The sequence below is a fragment of the Moschus berezovskii genome, chromosome 27 (genome assembly GCF_049115385.1).
Source record: "Moschus berezovskii isolate FMDL1 chromosome 27, NW_MosBer_1.0, whole genome shotgun sequence".
NCBI lineage: Eukaryota > Metazoa > Chordata > Mammalia > Artiodactyla > Moschidae > Moschus > Moschus berezovskii.
The window spans coordinates 8890771-8906311 of NC_142486.1; the positions used below are offsets into that span (position 1 = coordinate 8890771).

The 15541-nt window shown below is 40.4% G+C and overlaps 1 long non-coding RNA gene across 1 annotated transcript in view; it reads left to right on the plus strand.

The window, feature by feature from the left end:
* Positions 1-13648, plus strand: part of LOC129545617 (uncharacterized) — a 31447-nt gene extending 17799 nt beyond the window's left edge. The window contains exons 2-3 of the long non-coding RNA XR_008683733.1: positions 11211-11293; positions 13606-13648. This is a non-coding gene — a long non-coding RNA (uncharacterized LOC129545617). The remainder of the gene's footprint in view (positions 1-11210; positions 11294-13605) is intronic.
* Positions 13649-15541: the final 1893 nt, after the last annotated feature.

Below are 15541 nucleotides of genomic sequence, written 5' to 3' on the forward strand. Positions count from 1 at the left end.
CTATTACTGAGCTGCGTAAAAGTCCACTGTCATCTATAGATACTATGAAGAGTTTCTTCCATTCTATGGTTTACCTTTTCCAAACAATGTCTTTTTTAAACTATAGCTTTATTAGAGATAGGGTTTCTTGTTTGGGTACTATTATAATTGGTACTGTTTTTGAGATTTCAGTTTCTAATGGTTTGCTGCTAGTGCATAGACTTTAAATTGTATGTTTCCATCTTGATAAATTTATAGTTTTAGGACCTTTTGAGGGGTGGATTTCTTGGAATTTTCTTTGGAGACAATCATGTGTTCCATAAATAGGGACAGTTTAAATTCTTCCTTCCCAAAGTGTATGCCCTTAATTTTTTTTCTTTTTTTATTATCTTGCCTTGGTCTTCCAATACAATGTTGAATAGAATTGAAAAGTAAATATTCTTATCTTGTTCTTGAATTTAGGGAAAGTATTCAATCCTTTACCAGTAAGTATAATTTTGCTCAGTCACTCAGTCATGTCCGACTCTTTGTGACAGCACAGATTGTAGCTTGCCAGGCTCCTCTGTCCGTGGAATTTCCCAGGTAAGAATACTGGAGTGGGTTGATATTTCTTTCTCCAGGGGATCTTCCTAATCCAGAGATGGAACTCATGTCTCCTGCATTGGCAGGCAGATTCTTTACCACTGTGCCACCTGAGAAGCCCCCAAGTATAATTTTGATAAGTAAAAGTGTTAGTCACTCAGTCATGTCACCCTTTGCAACCCTGTGGACTATAGCACACCAGGCTTCTCTGTCCATGGAGTTCTCCAGGCAAGAATACTAGAGTGGGTCTCGCCATTCCCTTCTCCAGGGGATCTTCCCAACCCAGGGATCAAACCCAGGTCTTCTGCTTTGCAAGTGGATTCTTTATCGTCTGAGCCACCAGGGAAACCCCAAGTATGACTTTAGTTCTGAGTAATTATAGATGCCCTTTATCAAGCTGAGGAAGTTCCTTTCTATTCCTACCTTTTTTTTTTTAAGACTTAAAAACATATTAAAAAAATTTTTTTAATTTAATTTTTTGGCTATGCCACACTTTGCAGTATGTGAGAATCTTAGTTCCCCAACAAGGAATCAAGCCTGATTCCCCAGCTTTGGAGTGTGGAGTTGTAAACACTGGACTGCAGGCAAGTCCTCTATTCCTGCTTTGATGAGAATTTATCCAGAATAGATAGGGCTTCCCTGGTGGCTCAGACGGTAAAGCCTCTGACCGCAATGCAGGAGACCCGGTTCGATCTCTGGGTCGGGAAGATCCCGTGGAGAAGGAAATGGCAACCCACTCCAGTACTCTTACCTAGAAAATTCCATGGATGGGGGAGCCTGGGGGGAGTCCATGGGGTTGCAAAGAGTCGGACATGACTGAGCGACTTCACTTTCACTTGATCCAGAATGGATGTTGAATCTTGTCAAATACATACATTGATATGATCATATGTGCTTTCTTTTTTGGACTGCATTAATTAATACTCATATATTAAAACAGTCCTGTGTTGCTGGGATAATACTCGGTTGTGGTGACTGGCAATGGTCTGTCCTGTAATTTATTTCTCAGAGTCTGTGCTATCTAGGGCGAGATCCACACACAAAGCTCAGACGTGAACCCAGGGGTTCATACATACAACTTTACCAAGTTGTTTCTTCTTCTTTTTGGCCACACCACACCCCTAGTGGGATCTTAGTTCCCTGACCAGGAATTGAACCCTGGGCCCTCATCAGTGAAAGCTCAGAGCCTAACCACTGGACTGCCCGGGAATTCCCCCAAATTGTTTTCTTGAGTTCCTTTTTCTCAGCAGTCTCACTGACACTTTCCAGCTTGTGACTACTCCTCTTCCTTGTCCCTGATTAGAAAGCCAGGCTTTAGTTTGTCTGCTCTGCAACACACTATTCATGATGGCTTCTTCCTTTAGTATCACATAGCAAGGAGATAGAGAGAAGGCAACAAGGGTGCCCCCAGCCCTCTCGGGACCACAGTGCCTCTTGCCGTGGACAAGATGTCTTTTAACTCTGCCTCTGCCTTTTAACTTTTAACTGGGGTTGAAAAGAACATTGAAGAACATTTTCAGTAAGGGACTGGCAATAAATTAATTAGGGTTTGTGGGCTGCATGTGGTCTTTGCTACATACTCCTTCACTTCCGTTTTTTTCTTCTTTGCTTTCTTTTCCACAATGCTTTGTAAATGGACAAACCATTTTTAGCTTGAGGGCCATGTAAGAACATGCTGCAGGCCGGCTTTGGCCTGCAGGTCGTAGTTTGCCACTCGTCCTATAAACCATTTACATTTTATATAATTATTGATGTGGTGGGACTTAAATCTGGTATCCTAATATTTGTTTTGTATTTGACCCATCTGTTCTTTGTTCCCTGTTCCCTCTTTTTCGGCCTTCTTTTGAATTAATCGAACATTTTTTATAATTTTATTTGATCTCATTCATTAGTTTATTAGGTATAACTCTTAGTTTTTTATTATTTAGTGATGTTTTATGACAGTGTGTACATCTTTAACGTATTAATCTACCCTCAAGTAACATTATACACTTAAAAATATAGTCTAAGAACCTTACAACATTGTGCTTCTATTTTTCCCCTTCACCTTTGTGCTTCTGTTGTCAGATATTTTGCTTCTACATGTTATGACTGCCACAATACATTGTTACTATTTCTGCTTTAAGTAGTCAGTTCCCTTTTGAGAAGATACAAAAAAGAAGAAAAAGACTTTTTCATGTTTATCCACACACTTACCATTTCTGACGCTCTTCTTTTCTTTATGTCCATCCATATTTCCATCTGGTATCATTTTTCTCCTGTCTGAAAGACTTCCTTTAACATGTTTTTTGAAGTGAAGATCTGCTGGTGATTAATTCTTTCAATTTCATATGTCTAAAGAAACCTTTAGGCTCTGGTTCTGGGTAAAATGGAGTAAGTGCACTCCACCCTGTCTTTCGTACTGAATACAGCTGTAAAACCTGGACAGAATACATGGAACAGCTATCTGAGGACTCTGAAAAGTCAATATTAGTAGGAACATTGGAAAAAAAAAAAAGACAAGAAGTTGGAGCACCACTGAACCAGTGGCGAGTCTACCCATTATTTTTTTCCTACAGTGTCCTCCAGTCTGAGCACAAGTCAGCCTGAAACCAAGAACTGGTGTTGGCAGGAACAGTGAGAAGCCCAGGAGGAACCTTCTGGTTCCTGCTGGAGGAGCAGGAAAGGGACCTCCTAAAGCCTAGAGAGAGGAGAGACATTATTTTCTTTTTTCTCCTCCCATCTCTCATGCCACTGCCCCAAGCACTTCCTGGTAATGACGTGAGACCCCCCAGGGGAGCCTGCAGGATCCATTCCTCAGTAACAACACACTTGTGAAATGAGTTAAGAGTTAAGCTCCATAGTTAATGAAGAAATTGAATTTATAGCTAGAATCGACCAATGAACCCATCTGGATCTGCTGCTGTCTATTTTGAAAGGTTGATAATTATTTGGAGTTAATAATTATTGACTCAATTTCTGTAATAGATAAAGGCCTATTCGAACTATCTCTTTCTTCTTGCGTGAGTTTTGCAGATTGTGTCTTTCAGGGAATGGATCCGTTTCATCTAGGTTATCAAATTTGTAGGCAGAATTGTTCATAATATTTATTATCCTTTTAATGTCCCTGGTATCTTTAAGGCTGACTCCTGTTTAATTTCTGGTAAAAGTAATCTTGAGTCCTCTCTTCTTAGACTAGTAAAAAGCTTATGAATTTTATTGATCTTGTCAAAGAACCAGATTTTGGTTTCATTGATTTTCTCTATTGATTTTCTGTTTTCAAGTCCATTGATTTCCACTCATTTTTATTGTATCTTTTCTTCTGCTTGTGGTGTGTGTGTGTGTGTGTGTGTGTGTGTATGTGATCAGTCGTATCCGACTCTTTGTGACCCATGGATTGTAGTCCACCAGGCTCCTCTGACCGTGAGATTTCCTAGGCAAGAATACTGGAGTCGGTTGGCATTTCCTTCTCCAGGGGATCTTCCCAACCCAAGGACTGAACCCGCATCTCTTGTGTCTTCTGCATTGGCAGGAAGATTCTTTTGCACTAGTGCCTTTTGGGAACCCCTTCTTCTGCTTACTTTGGGTTTAAATTGCTCTTCTTTTTCTAGCTTCCTAAGGTGGAAGCTTAGTTGATTGATTTTAGATCTTTCTTCTTTCTTAATATACTGAAAGCTATAAATTTCCCTCTAAGATCTGCTTTTACTGCATCCCATACATTTCGATAAGTTGTGTTTTAATTTTCATTTCATTCAGAATATTTAAAATTTTTTCTTGGTATTTCTTCCTTGATCTGAGTGCTATTTAGAAGTATATTATTTAGTCTCCAAGGATTTCGGGATTTTTCAGCTATTTTTCTGTTGTTGATTTCCAGTTTAATTCCATTGTGATCTGTTACAGACATTCTGTGCTTTCCATTCTTTTAAGTTCATTAAGACATGTTTTATGACCCCAAATGTGTTAGAGTCTATCTTACGATGCTGCTGCTGAGTCACTTCAGTCGTGTCCGACTCTGTGTGACCCCATAGACGGCAGCCCACCAGGCTCCCCCGTCCCTGGGATTCTCCAGGCAAGAACACTGGAGTGGGTTGCCATTTCCTTCTCCAATGTGTGAAAGTGAAAAGTGAAAGTGAAGTCGCTCAGTCATGTCTGACCCTTAGCGACCCCACGGACTGCAGCCTACCAGGCTCCTCCATCCATGGGATTTTCTAGGCAATAGTACTGGAGTGGCTTGCCATTGCCTTCTCTCTTACGATAGACCCGTATGAACTTGAGAATCTGTATTCTGCCATTATTGGATGAAGCAGTCAATAGATGTTGCTTATATCCAGTTGTTTGATGTTGTTGAGTTCAACTGTGGCCCTACTGATTTTTCTGCCTGCTGGATTCATGCACTTCTGATAGGTGGGTATTGAAATCTCCAAATATGGTGGTGGGTTCATCTGTTTCTCCTTGCAGGTCCGTCAGTTTCTGCCTCACATATTTCAGTGTTGTTATTAGGTGTGTACGCGTCAAGGATCGTTACGTCTTCTTGGAGAATTCACTCTTTTATCATTCCGCCTTTTGTGGTTTTAACTGAGCATTTTGATTCTATATTCTCCCCTTTCTTAGCGTATCAGTGAATACTTCTTTTTTTAGTGATTGCCCTAGAATTTGCACTATGTATTTACAACCAGTCCAAGTTCACTTTCAAATAACACTTTACCGCTTCACGAGTAGTGCAGGTACTTCAGCAGACTAACGCTGACTCCTCCCTCCTGTCCCTTGTGGCCATCATTCATTTCACTTATACATGAGTACACACACAAATAAGTGTACGTGGTACTTTGTTGGTATTATTAGGTTGAACAGGCTGTTATCTTAGGTCAGTTAAGGACAAGAAAAATAAGTTTTTAAATAGCCTTCACTTATTCTCTCTCCCGTGCACACTCTTTCTTTATGTGAAAGTGGGTTTCTGAACTTTATTATTTTCCTTCTCTTAAGGAATTTTTAAAAAAACATTGTTTGTGGGACTTCCCTGTGGTTAGGAATCCACCTTGCAGTGTGAGGGATGCAGGTTCGATCCCTGGTCAGGAAACTAGGATTTACACATGCAGCAAGGCAACCAAGCCAAGCGTTCCAGCCACAATGAACGATCTCGCACGACAGAACAAAGATCTCGTGTGCCATAACTAAGACCCTCCCGACACAGCCAGATAAATACATATTTTTTAAAGAAACCTTTTTTTTTTTTTTTTGCAAGGCAACAAATGCTCTCAATTTTTGTTTGAGAAAGTATTTCTCATTCACTTTTGAAGGATATTTTCCACCTAGAATTCTAAATTGGTGGGATTTTTTTTTTTTTACCCTCTTAATACTTTAGGTATTTTACTCCACTCTCTCCTTGTTTGCATAGTTTCTGAAAAGTTGGACGTAATTCTCATCTTTTCTCTTCATTTTCCCCTGGCTTCTTTCAGGAATTTTTCTTTATCTTTGATTTTTGGTAGTTTGGATATAATATGGCTGGGTGTAGTTTTCGGCATTCACCCTGATTGATGTTCTCTAAGCTTCCTGGATCTGTGGTTTGGTGTCTGACATTAATTTGGGGGAACTTCTCAGTCAAACAAATTATTGTTTCAAAAATTTCCTCTCTTCCTGTCTCTCTCTTTCTTCTCCTTCTGGTATTCCCATTAAGCATATGTTACACCTTTTGTAGCTGTCTCCCAGTTCTATTCTGCTCTGGTATTTTTTTCTCCCAGCCTTTTTTCTCTTTGCTTTTCCATTTTGGAGGTGTCTGTTGAGATATCCTCAAGCTCAAAGATGCTTTCCTCAGTTGTGTCCAGTCTACTAATAAGCCCATCAAAGGCAGTCTTCATTTCTGTCACAGTGCTTTTGATCTCCAGCGTTTCTGTTTGGTTCTTAAAATTTCCATCTCTGCTCACATATGCCCATCTGTTCTTGCATGCTGTCTATCTTATCCATGAGCACCCTTAGCATAGTGATTATAGTCGCTTTAAATTCCTTGTTTTTATATTAATAATTCCAACATCCCTGTCTTATCTGAGTCTGGTTCTACTGCTTGCTCTGCCTCTTCAGACTATGATTTTTTTGCCTTTTAGTATGCCTTATAGTTTTTTTTTCCTTGATAGTTGGACATGATGTATGGGGTGATAGGAATGACTATAAATTGCCCTTTAAGGATGTTGTGATAAAGGGGGTGTAGGGGAGAATTCCATAGTCCTAGGATTAGATCTTAGTCTTTTTGTGAACAGATGCTCCGGACTATGAGCTTCACAAGTGCTTATCGTTTGTTTTTCCCACCTTAGGTGGAACAGGATGGCTAGAATGGGATGGAGCTGGGTATTTCCCTTCCTCCAATACAGTTAGGCTCCGTTAAACCCCCTGCAAGTAAGTCTCTGGTTAGGTCATTTCTCCTGAATGTAGGCTTTGTTAAGAACAGAATACTCTGGCATATTTCATAATAGTTTGTTTTCTTCTGCACGTGCCAGAAGCACTGGGGGGTTTTTCTCTGATATTCATTATGAGAACCTGGTAGATCTTCAGGAGGTAAAACTCACACAAGTGTGTCTGTGTGGGGGGCAGGTCACCCTCTGATTGCATCCCTTTGGAGTTTTTGTCAATAAGACTTGTCCACACTCATCCTCCAGCAGTTTGTTGATTGTAATTGAGGTTTCCCCACCCCAATACTGCTTTCTGCCCTGAAAAGTTGTAGTTCTCCGCATTCACCTGCCTGTCTCTACAGTTTGGCTGGGGAGGGGGCAGTGATTTTCCCCATGACCTTGCTTCTCTGATGGATCTGAAATTATCGATACTTCAGTTCATTCAGCCTTTTACTTATTGTTAGGACAGAGTGATGACTTCCAAACTTCTTCCATGTTGGATGGGAAATGTTTCCTTCTATTTTTAGCTTGCTGAAAAGTGTTTTTATCATGACTGTATGTTGAATTTTGTCAAATGCTTTTTTTCTGCCATTACTGAGAAGACTATGTCGTTTTTAAACTTTATTCATTGATATGTTTTATTACATTGACTGATTTTTTTTTTTTTTGTAAACTAACATTGTCTTTCTGGGATAAATTCCAAGTTGACTTGACTTTTATCTGTTTTTATGTGTTTCTCGGTTGATTTGCTGATCCTCCTAATAGATTTTTGCATCTTTATTCAGGAGAGCTTTTTGTCCATAGCAGGGAATCAGCAAACTTTTTCTGCGAAGAGTCAGGTAGTAAATATTTGAGGCTTTGCAGACCATGTAATCTGTGTTACAACTACTCAACTCTGCCACTGTAACATGAAAGCAGCAGTAGACAACACACGCGTGAGTGGGTGTGGCTGTGTTTTCTGAAAACGTTATTTACCTAAACAGATTGCAGGCTGATTTTGGCCTGTAGGCCATGGTTTGACAATCCCTTGTCTACATTTGTTAGGTTTTTTCCCCCTTGTAATGTTTTTGTCTGGTTTTGGTATCAGAGTAACACTGGCCTCATAAAATTAGTTGGGAAATATTCTCTCAATGTTCTTTAGAAGTTTTTGTGAGATTAGAATTACCTCATTCTTAATTGCTTGCTAGAATTTACCAGTGAAGCCATCTGGGCCTGGAATTTTTTTCCTTGGTGGAAAGTTTTGAACCATAAAACATAAATTTTAGTAGATATAGACCCATTCAGATTTTTCTATTTTTTCTTTTTTACAGAGGTATAAATCACATACCATAAAATTCACTTTTTTAAAAAAGGGAACAATTCACTTGTTTTAATTGTATTCACAAAGTTGTGCAACCATCTTCTAATTTCATAAACATTTTCATCTCCCCCTGAAAAACTCCATACCCATTAGTTTACACTTATTCTTGCTTCCTCCCAGTCCCTGGCAAACACTTTCTGTCTCTATGGATTTGCTTATTCTGGACATTTCATATAAATGAAATCATATGACACATGACCTTTTGTGGCTGACTTCTTTCACTTAGCAAAATGTTTTCAAAATTCATCCATGTTGTAGTATTTGTAAGTACTTCATTCATTCTTTTGTAGTCGAAGATTATTCCATTGTTTGGGTGTCCCACATTATGCTTATCAATTCATCAGTGATGGATATGAGGATTGATTCCACTTGGGGGCCACTGTGGATAATGTTGCAGGGAGCATTTGCATACACGTTTTTACGTGGACATACATTTTCAGTTCTCTTATATGTGCATGCTCAGGTGCTTCAGGTATGTCCAGCTTTTTCTGCCGGTATGGACTGTAGCCCACCAGGCTCCTCTGTTCTGTCAGGTCTCTTGTGGGTATATACATAAGAGTAGAATGGCTCCTTTGGCAGCTCTGTTTTAACTTTTTGAGATACTGCCAAACTCTTTTCCAAAGTGACTGCACCGTTTTCTATTTCTGCCAGCAATGTACGAAGGTTCCAATTTCTCCACATTCTTGTCAACACTTTTTATTGTCTTTCTTTTTATTACATCCATTATAGTGGTTTTGATACATCATGGTGTGGTTTTGATTTTCATTTTCTTAGTGACTAATGATGTTGAACTTTTTTTCATGTGCTTATTGGCCATTTGCATGTATATCTTCTGTTGGGAAATGTCTATTAAAATCCTTTTCACATTTAAAGGATGAATTATTTACCTTTTTATTGCTGTTGTAAGAGTTCTTTATATATTCTGGAAACTAGTCCCTTATCAGGAAAACGATTTGCAAATATTTTCCTCCATTCCATGGGTTGTTTTTTCACTTTCTGGATGGTGCTTTGAAATGTGAATGCTTAAAATTTTGATCAAATCTGATTTACTTTTCTCTCTTCTTGCTTGTGCTATTCACATCTTATCTGAGAAACCATTGCTTACTCCAAGATCACAAAGATTTACTATATCTTCTTCTGAGTTTTAGAGCTTTAGCTCTTTGATTTAGGTCTTTGATCGTCTGAGTTAATTTTTGTATATGTTGAGAGGAATAGTTTTATTACTTTTCCTTTAGAATGATTCATTTCTAGTTTATATAGTAAATTCAATTGATTTTTTAATATTTCTCTTATATTCTAAAGCCTTGCTGAGTTTATTAGTTCTAACAGGTGTGTGTGTGTGCATGTGTGTTTGTATTTCTTATGGTTTTCTGTGAACAATACCCTGTTGTCTACACATACAGATAGTTAATATTTCATCTTTTTCAACCTGAGTGGTTTTGCTTCTCTTTCTTGCCTAAATACCCTGAAATCTTTGTCTTATTCTTGGTCTTAGCAGGAAAGCTTTCAGTTCTCACCATTATGTATGACGTTAGCAGTGGATTTTTCATAAATGCCTTTTATCGTGTTAAGAAAGCTGTGTTTTCTTGTAGATCCCTGAGCTTCCTTAAAATGATGATTTTCCATTATTTGTCAGCAATTCATAAAGTTTCATATGTGAGGGGTTCAGTTGCTGAAAAATTACTGTGTTCTTGTGGTGGTATCATGTTTCCTTAATCTTTTTGTGTTCCTCAAAGTCTTGCATTGTTGTCTTCACATTTGAAAAAGTAGTCACCTTCTCCAGTGTTTATGGACTAACTTTGGAAGAGAAATACTGTCACCAGTCAGCCCAGCTAGGAATTCTGAGGTTCAGACCTTTCCTATGGATGTGGCCGCTCCACACCTCTTGTGCCCTCTTGGAGGGAAATCTTTTAGAAACTATCTATTTACATATTTATGTAAAAACATGTTTATTATTTGGCTGCACCTGGTCTCAGTTACGGCACGTGGGACCTTCAGTTTTCATTCTGGCTGCGGGACCTTTGTTAGAGCGCGCGGAATCTAGCTGTGGCTTGCGAACTTTCAGTCGCGGCATATGATCAAACCTGGGCACCCTGCCTCGGGAGCTCAGAGTCTTAGCCACTGGACCACAAGGGAAGTTCATTGGAGGGAAATTCTTAAGATTGTATGCCTTCTATTGATTCTATAAAGCCATGCTGGAAGCTGAGAGCCTACTGTTTGATTCCCTAGGCTTGTGCCCTGAGAATGCTCAAGTTTAGATGCCTTCTGTCAGTCCCAGAGTCATGCCAACTTTCTGCTTGTGCTTGTAAGTTGTCTGCCAAGATTCATACTCCCTGTCCATGAGGATGTGTGCAGGGAGCTGGCCAGAGGAGGTCAGTGAGGTGTGCAGAGCATTGGAGATACACTTGAACCAGTTGAGGGATCTGCAGGTGAGGCGTGCCAGGGGGTTCATGGGTGGGCTTCCTGGTGGAGTCTACAAAGTGGTTTGTAGGATCAGCAGCCTCTTGGTGAGCTTTTGTTTTGTCTTTTAAATTGGCATGTGGGATCTTAGTTCCTGGACCAGGGATTGAACCCATGCCCCCTGCAGTGGGAGCACAGTCTTAACTACTGGACCACCAGGGAATTCCCTTGGATATGTTCTGAGCCCAAGTTTTGTGCTCCCAGCCTCTCGCAACCCCTCAGCTGTGCTGACCACCCCCGTGTTCTGGGTGGGTTAGAATAAGTGGGCCTCTTGAGCACCATCGACTTTGACTGGGAAGCCAGGTGTTGACTTACTGCTCTCTCATTTTTCCCTGGGAGAAATTATAGGCCAAGAGGGTCTCTCTTGGCATTAAACCGTGTCACCTTGAGAGGGGGTGACATAGGTAAAGGGCAAGTATTCCTCTACCGTTTTCACTGTGTCTGTTCTTAGACTTTCTTTTCTCCGACAGTGATGGAACTTCTCTGCTGGATTCCTGGACTCCCACAAAGGCACTGTCGCTCATCAGTGGTCGCCGGAACTGACATCCTGCAGGTGGGGTGACGATAGAAAACTCCCATCCTGCCAAATTGCTGGTGTCACTCCTCTAGTGTCAGTTCTTCAAACATTTGGCAAAATTCACCTGGAAAGCCATCACGTCTTGGGCTTTTCTTTGTGAGAAGTTAGAGCCCACCTGCCAATGCAGGAGACATAAGAGACCTGGGTTCAATCCCTGGGTCAGGAAGATCCCCTGGAGGAGGGCATGGCAACCCACTCCAGTGTTCTTGCCTGTAGAATCCCATGGACAGAGGAGCCTGGGGGGCTACAGCCTGTGGGATCACAAGAGTTGGACATGACTGAAGCAACTTAGGACGGAGGACATTTATTATTATTAATTCAGTCTCTACATGTTACAGAGCTTTTCAGTCTCTTTTTGAGTCCATTTTAGTAGTTTGAATATTTCTAAATATGTCCATTTAATCTAGGTTATCTACTTTGTTGGTATACAGCTGTTCATGTTATTGCCCTATAGCTCTTCTTACTTCTGTAAAGTTAGTAGTAATGTCTATTTTTTCATTCTCAATTTTAATAATTTGAGACTGCTGCTGGATGGCATCACCGACTCTGTGGACATGAGTTTGAGTGTACTCCGGGAGTTGGTGATGGACAGGGAGGCCTGGCGTGCTGTGATTCATGGGGTTGCGGAGAGTCGGACACGACTGAGCAACTGAACTGAACTGAACTGAACTGAACTTTTTCTCATTCAGGCTTGCTAAAGATTTGTGAATTTTGTTACCATTTCAAAGAACCAGATTTTGGGTTTTTTTCATTTTCTCTATCATTTTTCTATTTCTTTTATTTCCCTTTTATCTTTTCTTTTTCACTCAGCTATAATTTGCTGTTTTAGCTTCTGTTTCTTCCTATGCTGCTTTTGATAGTTTGTGTCCTTAAGGAGTATGTCCATTTCCATTTCAGTTATTGAAGATATTGACATGATGTCGTTCACAGTCTTCCCATGTTTTCTGCTTAGGGTGTATATAATCTCTAGCGATCCTCCTTTCTCTAATAATATTGGTCACGTAATAGTCTCTATTTTTTGTTTGAAGAATCTGGTCTGAGTTTTACCAGTTGTGACAAAAGGTGTAGAGCAGCCCTCTGGTCTCCGCCTTCTGGTGTTCTCTTCCGTGGATGAGCTGCTCCCCTCAAGTGCAAATGTGACCTGTTACTTGCTTCTGATCAGTTGTTGTCATTGCCCAGTCGCCCAGTCCTGTCCGACTCTCTGTGACCCCACGGACTGCAGCACGCCAGGCTTCCCTGTCCTTCCCTATCTCCTGGAGTTTGCTCAAACTCATGTCCATTGAGTCGGTGATGCCATCTAATCATCTCATCCTCTGTCACCCCCTTCTCCTCCTGCCTTAAATCTTTCCCAGGGTCTTTTTCAATGAGTTCGCTCTTTGAATCAGGTAGCCAAAGTATTCTAATCAGTAGAATATAGCAAAGGTAAAGGAGTGTACATGATTATGTATATGTGATTATTTTGTATGAGTTAATAATTCACATTACTAGGAGATGCCTCCCCCCCCCCACCTCTACCATGGCTTTGAGGAATTAAACTGCCATGTTGCAAACTGCCATTTGGAAAGGGCCATGTTGCCAGGAGCTGCAGGTGGCCTCCAGCTGACAACAAACTAGAAACTGAGGCTCTAAGCCCAGCATCTCATAAGGAACTGGATTCTGTCAATAACTATACAAGTTGGAAGTGGTCTTCTCCTGAGTTGAGCCATAGACAAGACACCTTAATTGTAGTTTTGTCAAGTTTTAAAGCAGAGGACCCAGTTGATTTGTGCCTGGATCTCTGACCCACTTAACTAAGAGAAAATTAACATATACTCTTTAAAGCCTCTATGTTTATGGTACTGTTGTTATATAACAGTAGATAGCAAATATTTTAATGATTTGGACCTTTCAAATTAACTGCTTTTGGTATCAGCATTTTCTGTATTGTTTGTCCACTTGCTATTTCACTGACTTATGTTCTTATCTTTATTATTCATACTTTTATGTCTCAGGTTGAATTTGTTCTTTCATTTCTTAGCTTTTTAAGACAGACTTTACTCATCGATTATCAGCTTTTTATCTTTTGTACAGCAGTTAAAGCTATAATTTCCCTCTGAGTCATTGCTGTTAGAGCTGTAGTCCACAAATGTTGGTGTATTGTGTTTTCATTTTCATTTGGTACAAAGTACTTTCTAATCTCTCATGTGGTTTTTTTCTTTGACCTGTGGGTTATTTAGAAGCGTGTTAATTTCCTAAGATCTAAGAAAATTTCCAGGTTTTAGAATTCACCTTATTTCCTCTTCTCTTAGGGATCACATTCCTGTACTGCTTCTTGTCGCTGTTGAAGAACCGCTGTGTGGTATGTTTTATTTGGTTTTCTGCTTGATAAGGTGGGAGGGCAGATGCAGTCCCTGTTACTCCATGTGACTAGACTCAGAGCGATATGTCTGGGTTGGACTCTGCTGTCTCGCTGTTTGTTTTCTATTTGTTCCCTCAGCCCTGTTCACCTTTGCCTCTTTCCCTTCCTTTGTTGTCTGTTGGTTTACATTTATTTGCCCGTGCCAGGTCTTAGCTGTGGCCTGTGAACTCAGTTGCAGCATGCTGCGTCTAGTTCCCTGACCAGGGATCACAGCTGGGCCCCTACATTGGGAGCATGGCAGCTCAGCCACTGGACCACCAGGGAAGTCCCCCTTCCTTCCTTTGGACTGAGGACTTGTCTTTTGGTTTGAGCCTTCCATCTTGATCACTTTCGGCCTATTAGCTACTTCTGTGTGTGTGTGTGTGTGTGTGTAATTGCCCTAGAGTTTGTACTTTGGATTTTTAACTTATCGAAGTTGAAGACCCAGTCTATCTTTAAAGCATCGACTAATGCTTTGTGAGTAATGCAAGGCCCTCACAACAGCGGACTTTCGCTTCCGTCCTTCGTGCTGTGGCAGTCCTCATTTTACTTCTGCGAAGGTTGTAGACCCCACAATACAGTGTTATTTTTGTTCTTTAAAAGTCAGTTACCTTTAAAAAAATGTTTTAAATTTCTTTTCAAAGCAACTTTTCACCGAAACAGAGTTGATTTACAATGTTCTGTTAGTTTCAGGTATACAGAAAAGTCAATTATCTTTGAAGGAAATAAAAATGAGAGAAAATCTGTTTTATATTAGTTCACATATTTGCCTATTTGCCATTTCTGGTATTCTTCATTGTCAGGTAAATCATATTTACACATCTTTTTCCTTCAGCCTGAAAAACTTTCTTTAAATTTTCTTTGTAATGCAGGGTACACTGGCAATGAATTTTCTCACCTTTTGTTTGTCAGAAAACACCTTTATTTTTCTTTCTTTTTTAAAGAAAGAAATTTATTGCAAAAAAATGCTAACCAATTATACATGTAATAGATGAATCAGTGTTGTTCTGTAGGTCTCCAAGTCTATATTGTCATTCTTTTAAATTTCTTTTTCCCCTCCAGGCTGCAGCTGAGCTCATCCAATGAAGTTTTCATTTCAGACATTGTATTTTCAGCTCTAGAAGTTATATTGGTTCTCTTTTATATCTTCTATTTCTCTCCTCATTACATTTATTTTTCCTTTAAGATCTTGAACACTTTTATCATAGCTGTTTTCAAGTCTTGTCAGCTGATTGGATTATCTTTGTCATTTCTCCATCTATTTCACTGATTGTTTTTCTTGGTTATGGGGCACATTTTCCTTCTGGGTTCCCCAGAAACAGAGTCTGAGTCTGTATTAGAAGTAGATGCTGTGATTTCATGAGGTAAGGAAGCAGAATGTGGCCTCAGGGAAAGTGTGTTCTCGGCTTGATCCACAGGGAAGACTCTAGAGCATAAATTGCACCACGCGTTGGCTTTCCTAGAGGCAGGGAGTCCCCATTTCAGCTGGCCATTGATCGTAGGCTGCTCAACATCCAGACTAATAGCTCCTATCAGCTCAGGGCAGCTCTCGGGAGAAGGGGCAGCAGGAGCTGCCCGTGTTCACAGAAGGAGCACAACCAGCAGCGGGCATTTGGGTGGAGTCCTGCATGGCCTTCATGGCAGCATCTTTCTCTGCCTCAGAGTCTTCTAAGCAGGGGTCCTTTCTGCCTGACAACGAGTGCAACCTGGGATGTTGGGGCGGGGTTCACTCCCCTAGCAGCCACCCTCAGCCAGTAAGAAAACACCCATCTCCGGTCACTCAGACAGACCAGTCAGGATGGCATTCTGTGTAAGCCTGAAGTTTCCGGTGAAACTGACCCCTGCTG